Source organism: Trichoplusia ni, chromosome 16, assembly GCF_003590095.1.
Source record: "Trichoplusia ni isolate ovarian cell line Hi5 chromosome 16, tn1, whole genome shotgun sequence".
In the NCBI taxonomy this organism is placed as follows: domain Eukaryota; kingdom Metazoa; phylum Arthropoda; class Insecta; order Lepidoptera; family Noctuidae; genus Trichoplusia; species Trichoplusia ni.
The window spans coordinates 1,661,636-1,669,824 of record NC_039493.1 but is presented as its reverse complement, the minus strand read 5'-3'; the positions used below and the strand labels follow the sequence as shown (position 1 = coordinate 1,669,824).

Here is an 8,189-nt window from a genome sequence, read left to right as displayed (position 1 = left end):
AGCTTAATCATCAGTGATATGTCTTTAAGTTATGAAACCTACGTCTTTCCCTAGCAGTATAGGTAGTAATGGGATGCTACTCAATTGACTACAGATTTAGGTCCATAAGTCGAGCTCAGTTAAAAACTACGCTGATTTATGTTTATAGCGATTTGAATGGGAATATATTTTTCTTTAAACATATATACGAACAATGCAATACACGCATAAAGTTTTTTCATGTATTTTGATGGATCTCATACGTCTCATACAATCTGTAGTTTCTAAGGGTGGAAATGTAATGTCATACAATTTGAAAACTTTTTCTAGTTTGTAGAAAGTTTGTTTGTTTTAGTAGTTTGGAAATGTAACATCTCTTTCAAACTCATTTTGTTTCAATTGTCTTCAAGTTTTCTGTACGGAACTTCTGAGGTGCGGGTTCGATCAATCATTACTATCTTGACGAATCCTAAATACCAAATGTTTAAATATGACGAAAAATTTAACTGTATGTTCTATATTGAAAACTAACTGTTGCCCACGACTTCGTCCACGTGGTTAGAAGAACTTGAACCGTTTTCGCAGCTCACGCAAAAGAAACCCTCAAAGATGAATAATGTTCCCCGATTTTCACATGCGTGATGTTATATAGCCTTCCTTGATAAATGGTCAATTCAACACAAAAAGATTTTATCAATTCGAACCAGTTGTTCCTCAGATTAGCGCGTTCAAACAAACAAACTCTTAAGCTTTATATATTACTAGCTGTTGCCCGCGACTTCGTCTCCGTGGGTAGAAGAGATAAGTTATGATTTTCATATACCTGTCCTGTTTTTTTTTCACATTTTCCATTGTATCTTCGCTCCTATTAGTCGCAGCGTGATGTTATATAGCCTATAGCCTTCCTTGATAAATGGTCTATTCAACACAAAAATATTTTATCAATTCGAACCAGTAGTTCCTGAGATCAGTGCGTTCAAACAAACAAACTTTTCAGCTTTATATATTTGTTTAGATTAAGTAAGTAAATAGAGTATAGATTAGAGATTCGACCGAGATTCAATCTCATTGAAAGCATTAGGATACAGCCGAATAAAAACAAAGAAATATAATCAAAACACTTAATAATTTATTGTCAATCGGTTAATAGCTAATGGCAAGCAGCAAATCCATGGTCCAAAGACATGTTTACAAGTGTTGGCGATGATGAATCTTCGGCTTAATGTTACCCGGGCAGCGTCGACCAGTCGCTTCCTCGAATCTGAAAAATTAAAAAAATATTATAATAAAATGAATCTATATCTAGCTTAGGTACACAAAAAGAAGGATAGACTGGGACCATCAAAGAAAGGGGCTAGAAGAGGTTGGCTTAGAAATCGCTCGATTCTCGTAGACAACTACTTGAATACATTCTGTCTGACATAAATATAAGAAAAAGGAAGATCTTTAAGAATGGATGATTCTGGGTCACTATTGCAAAAATGCAGTCATATGAACTATAAACATATTGACAATTGGTTTATATGTGGTATTTTTGGGATACATTCACGGGAACTCATTATTAAAATTATAAAAAGATGCTCTTAAAATGTCTTTAAGTTTGTATGACGTTATTGTAATTCAACTAACTATTGCTGGCCTGTTTGGACTAAGATTTGTTTATTTAATATGCACAGACAAAGTATGCCTATACTGAAAATATCTTAGGTAAGTGTCATAATGTTAGTCAAACATATTTTTAAGGGCCCTACCCTTAAAAATATGTTTGACTGAATTGAACAAATGAAAAAGCACACTTGAAACTTACTTGTAACAAGGTATACATCTTCCCCTCAATCTCGATTGCCCTTTAGGACAAAAACCGTTGATCAGGACCGCTTGCCTCCTCATTCGGGGATGGTGCTCCTCAGCATCTTCCAAGGCTATGCTGGCTGCTGAACACATCGCCACTATGACAGCTACGAGAACCAACAAACACAGGAGCTTCATGTTCAGAACGTACTGACTCGTTGTTTGTTACAAGTAATGTGTGATCTACAAGAGTCGTCTTCATTATTTATACCTAACGATTGACAGTGTGTGTTAAGGAAAATTAAACTGAAAATTAAAGACTCAGATTTGTTTACTGAGCTTACAGCAGGGATTTTTTCGTGTACAAGGTGATAATGGAATTCGGAAAATGCTTCAAATATCTGGAAAAATTCTTAAAAGAAATGCCAAAAATTTCGGGAAACCCTAAATTTGTGGTTAAAAATATTGTAAGTATAAGTCTGTGGTTGGATCTACGAATTTGGTTGGAGCTTTAAATAAGTAATCCCGTTGAGATAAAGCTTGTCTGATTCTTAATGACGAGTAGGTACTTTAGTCCCAATCGGTTATATTAACATATCGTATCTGGTGCTGAAACTGGAAGGCTACATACCATTGTTAACAATATAAACCCTCCAATTAAGTTTGTTTCATTAACAGGTAATAAAAAGCATGTTCTTCCTACAGATCACCACCACTACTTGATGTGGTTTCCAATGCCATCTAGCGAAAAACTATTAAAATAAAAGTGTATGCTTTTTTTTTAACTGCTTCGATTCGTTTTGTAAGCGTGGTATTTCTAAGCCGTCCAAAGTTTGCCACATTAAGTCACCGACCAAAACTCACATGCAACGCCACCTAGTGTGTCTTTCTAGCATTCTTAACTGGATTTTTATTATTTTTATCTCCTTAAGGCTGCATGATGCCAGAGATGAAATAGAGGGTTTTAGAAGAAATATATTGATCACAGACTTCTATTGGCCAAGCAATTCAATTGGTTCTGAACACAATTTTCTAGCTGCGTAGCTTCGATAAAAATATTATTTATAGCAAATTGCATAACAGGAATTTAATTAGGTACATATTATTTTCTATATATTCCTACACATGCGTATTAGATAACACACAATAAATGCTACTTGTATTTACCAATGTGCGTCACGCTTGACTTAAATGGCATATATACGTAAAACAGTCCTATTTTAGGTTGTTTTTAAATATTTAGTGATTTTCCTTGCGGCTATTTCTATTTGTTTTTGAAGACGATTAATAAGTAATTATTTAGATTTATTTTAAGTACATTTTGTCTAGGTCTAAAGGAACGGTTGGATTGTTTCATATCTAAGGATTGAATCAATCAATTGATTCAATGATATAAGGAAGAATCATCAATACGCATCAATCCTTCTTATCATATCCTTATCATTTATCAATGAGAGAACGTAGTTTTGCTATAAAAAAAATGTAGGGCATTTCTTGAAAAAAAATCGAGAAAAGTAAAATCAATAAGGTATAATTAGGGGAGTTTTATTACAAACATCGACATACGAAAATTTTATTTAAAAGAATTTATGGAAAACTAATACAATGGGGATCATCATCATCATCATCATCTCAGCCTATCGCCGTCCACTGCTGAACGTATGATGATATAAATGGGGATAATGATGCGGTATAAAAAGAAAAATCTAATTAGTCGCTCGGTTGGATAATAGAAAAGTATTAGACACATATTTTTTCCTTTTTAGAAACACTAAAATTAATCTTTGCCAATTTTAGCTTTAAAGTTTAGAAACTTTGATATGGTAAAATTTATACTTAATCGCGACGTCACTGCTATTTGGTCAATTTATTTTGACACATAAAAAAATACGTATCCATTAATATACAATTAACTAAAAGAACTACTAGTACAACTAGTAACAAATATTTCAGGCTGTTTTTCCGACTTCCATGTCGGTTACTAAGGACAGTGTGTGCATACATTAGTCATCCCTATATCACCGTTAAATGCAAGGTATAAATAATGAAGACGGCTCTTGTAGATCACATATTACTTGTAACAGACAATGAGTCAGTACGTCCTGAACATGAAGCTTCTGTGTTTGTTGGGTCTCGTAGCTGTCGTACTGGCGATGTGTTCAGCAGCCAGCATAGCCTTGGAAGATGGTGAGACTAGCCATCATCTTCGAGTGAGAAGACAAAATGTATTATTCCTACATAACGATCCCTGTCCTAAAGGTCTGGGGAGAGTAGGATTTAGCTGTTTGCCTTGTGACCGGTAAGTTTATTACACGGACTCTTTTATTTTGCTTCAAGGTTTTGAGCTTATAGGGTTTTTGATTTAAAAAAATCTGTTAAATCCTTCATACAGATGTTAAAAAAATATTGGACACGTATTTTTTCTTTTATCTCGACGACGAAAAATTAACGGGATACAGTGGAAAAAAAGCTTGTGTGACGTCACTTACTAGTACGCTTTTAACTAGAAAATGATGTTACTAATCCCGACTACCGTATATTCGATTATTTTAAGTGCTTTTAACCTTTTTAGTTTTTGATGATGTGATAAAATGTAAAATAAGTATTCAATATTATCTTCTCACTGCGGGTCGACAATTCGACAATCGATTTCAGATTCCAATTTTGGAATCCAGGTTTTCTCACGATATACACCGATTGTCAGTGGTTTTTTTAATAATTAAAAAGTATAACTTTAAAAAGGCCCATTCTTCGCCTGCGCTAGCATTATACAAATCCATCCATAGAACCGCAAAACCACCGCAATATTTGTTCAAAAATAAACCTTTACATAATTTAATACTAATTACATCATAAAGACCTAAGTATATTCAAAGTGCAATAATAATTACAAAATAATACTTAATGAGGAAACTTGCGGTTTTAAAATTATTAATAAACATATTTATAAACCATTTTAATTAACTAAACAATATGTATAAGAGTCGAAGTTGATAAGTGACTTAATTTAATGCGAATTAAAAAAAAAACATATACATATAATTCAGCTATACTATAGCTATACCTACTTATATAGTATAACTAGCTGACCTAGCCTAGTCCTGGCCTAGACCTGAGTTCTAGTTGTACGTATTTTTTAATACCACATTATAAAAAAATTAAAGCAAAAACTTTCGTCCAAAAAATAAAAAAAATAAATTTTAGTGTGAGCAACCCTTATCACTTGGGGGCATGAAAAATAGATGTTAGCCGATTCTCAGACCGACTGAATACGCTAATTAGTATATAAAATTAATATAGAATTTGGTAAAAATCGGTAAAGCCGTTTCGGAGGAGTACGGTAACTAACATCGTGACACGGGAGTTTTATATGTTAGAAGATGTTCGGTGTCTTTTTTAAATAGCCAGCCCTAATAAACAATTATTTTAGAAATTACATTTATCTAGGGAAATTGAGATTCTGTAAGCCGATCTCTCGAAAGAATATAAGCTTTGTAGGTGTTCGAACTATAAAATATTTTCTTTTTTATTTTTTATTTATTTATACTTCATATACAAACAAGTACAATGGCGGACTTAATGCCAAAGGCATTCTCTACCAGTCAACCAAGAGGTGGTGCACTCATTTCCTCTTTACATAATTAAATTATTATTTTTTCTTTACAGATACGAGGAAGCAACTGGTCGGCCATGTAAAAGTAATGCAAAAGCTCGGAAACATCGTCATTATTAATAAAAATAAAATTTTAATTTTTAAGTAGTGTACTTAAAATACAATTAACGCACTTAAGGTGGCCTAAGAAGTATATTGACGTTTCAATATATTAGATTTTTATAAGATCGACAAAAGTAGCTCAACAAGTTTCGTTTTAGTTAGAAAAAAGTTGCCCGACTGTTTTGTTGTGCATTGAGGAACTGTTGCACAACTGTTGTACAACTGTTGTGCGACATTTTTGTTTCCAGTCTGCGTGATTTTTTGTAACCTCGTAGATAAAAGAATAACGATGACTAAACCAAAACAGTTGTACAACTGCGTTGTTGCCAGTGAGCAGAGGCCTGACACTTGTTAAATGATACTGGTCTACAAGCCATCGAGTTTTCACTTGTTATTAATTAAGGACCGACTTATAAAGTTTATAATAAACCGTGATCTCATATCTTGTTTCTTTTTGTTCTCTCTGTCTACACGCATGATACCAGTACACAACTTGTAACTATTTTGTTGTTCTTCCTTTTAAGTAACACTTATATTTCTTACTTTCAAAGATTTATTGGAACTTATGTATGTACATAGTTTAACTTTTCCTTTATATATTTTAATAGTTGACCAAAACAAAAATAATTAAATATTCCAAATCAAGAGATGTCAGTGATTTAAACAGCAGCCTTTTTTTTCTTTTGACAATCCAAATGTACATGAAATGACAGTAGAGTTCGCTCCTCCAAAACTTGTAAAAGTTTAAGAACAATCGCGCATAATTCAACTTTAAAACATAGCAAACTATGTAAATTGAAATCGCTCAATCCGTTTGGGTCCTATGGTGCTACACACAAACAGACAGACACGTCAACACCAACCTTTGTTTCGGAAGTCAAAATATTATGCTACCTAATACTTACACTAATACACTTATTACACTAACACACTATGTAATACACTCATTGAAAGTCACAAATTGCTTATCCTCTGGTGAGGTCCTCCTACCCGGTTCTCCTTCTATCCACCGGTTATTCTTGAGACCTCTTATTTTTGAGATTTTAACGGTTATACAAACTTATAATTATGTACATACACAAAGACGAACAGACCAAAATTTTAATGGTATTGTTTTTTAGTTATTTATCCTGTTAGTTATCTTTAACGCTTTAGCTAATGTTAGGTATAAATAATGGTTTCTGTTCATTTGATCCCATATTAATTGTGACTACGAGTCAGTACGTTCTGAACATGAAGCTTCTGAGTTTGTTAGTCCTCGTAGCTGTCATAGTGGCGATGTGTTCAGCAGCCAGCATAGCCTTGGAAGATGCTGAGGAGTACCATTCTCGAGTGAGGAGACAACCAATAGGAAACCATCCTTGTCCTTCAGGCATGGCATATTTTTTAGGAAAATGTGTGTCTTGTGAAACGTGAGTTCCGAATTATTTTATATCATTTCATAACTTTCGTTTTAGCAACTAATAATAGTTTTTTATTAGTACTTAAATAAATAAAAGTTTAATTAAACACTGTCAAGTGTCAAAGCTTACAAATATAAGCGACAGACGTTCCCACAGTCAAAATGTTTAAACCGTTTTGTAGGGCATGTACTCGTAATTTAATAATTTAATGTAATAAGAGAGAAATAAATACTTTTTAACTGAATTGAAGTGTCACTCGGTCTCGATAGCACAGGCCATGGAAGGTACCGTGGTTTGTAGTGACCCAGGAAAGACAATCGTGGAAGAACTGACTTGACAGCAAGTATAGCTAAGTGGTGGAGGTTACCAAGCCAAACCCACTGAACGCGACGTGTGAGCCAAACCCACTGAATGTGATTTGAATGTTCGTGAAACCTCCCGTGACATTAGGATTCAATTCTTTAGTGCGGGACTCGTTTAAAAAAAAGTTTGGGCCTTTGCCCAGTGGGACACTGTTAGCTGGTTTAAAGCAACACCTCTATTGATTCTGTTTCCGCCACGAAAAATAACACATACTTACTCATATATTTCATTATTAATTATTATTTTATTTTACAGATACGAGGAGTTAACTGATGAAATATGTCCAGAATAAGACTAATTGAGTTTTTTACATTTATAAATAACTAGCTGACCCAGCAAACGTTGCTTTGTTTACATTTTTTTTCTAGTTGTATGTATTTTTTAATGCCACATTATAAAAAAATAAAAACAAAGAAAATGTCTAAAAAATAAAATATTTTTTTTAGTGTGTGCAGCCCTTGTCACTTAGGGGTATGAAAAATGTATGTTGTTCTATTCTCAGACCTATCCAATATGTATAAAAAAATTCATAAGAATCGGTCGAACTGTTTCGGAGGAGTACGGTAACTAACATCGAGACACTGGATTTTTTTATATTAGAAGATTTATGTGTAACTTTTACAATATTCGCTTTAGTTGCAACATGATAATTCCTCTTGTCATAGGCGAAGGATAGAAAAATAAAATGTCTGATTTCATCTTTTGTTTTTTTTTCCTTTTATATTGACGGTATTAAGAGGATTCCCTGTTCTACCCATTATACAAAGATGACGTATGGGGTGTTGTAATTTCAAGGATTTCCCTCGTTTAATTTTATTAATTATTTATATACTCACTTTCTTGTTTGTATGTTTGTTTATTTATCGTTCCGGTTGGATTTTTTCAACTAAATTTTGAGGCACTTCCCGATAAGCTAGCAGGGTGAAATTTTCAGGGTA

The 8,189-nt window shown here is 33.4% G+C and overlaps 2 long non-coding RNA genes across 2 annotated transcripts; both read left to right on the top strand.

Annotated features, from left to right (window-relative positions):
- The first annotated feature begins 3,655 nt into the window (after positions 1-3,655).
- LOC113501855 lies at positions 3,656-5,927 on the top strand. Its single transcript, XR_003401322.1, has 2 exons — positions 3,656-4,069; positions 5,437-5,927. It is a non-coding gene; the product is annotated as an uncharacterized LOC113501855 (long non-coding RNA).
- A 605-nt stretch (positions 5,928-6,532) lies between these two features.
- On the top strand, positions 6,533-7,949 carry LOC113502010. The gene is made up of 2 exons (XR_003401329.1): positions 6,533-6,897; positions 7,507-7,949. It is a non-coding gene; the product is annotated as an uncharacterized LOC113502010 (long non-coding RNA).
- The last annotated feature ends 240 nt before the right edge of the window (positions 7,950-8,189 follow it).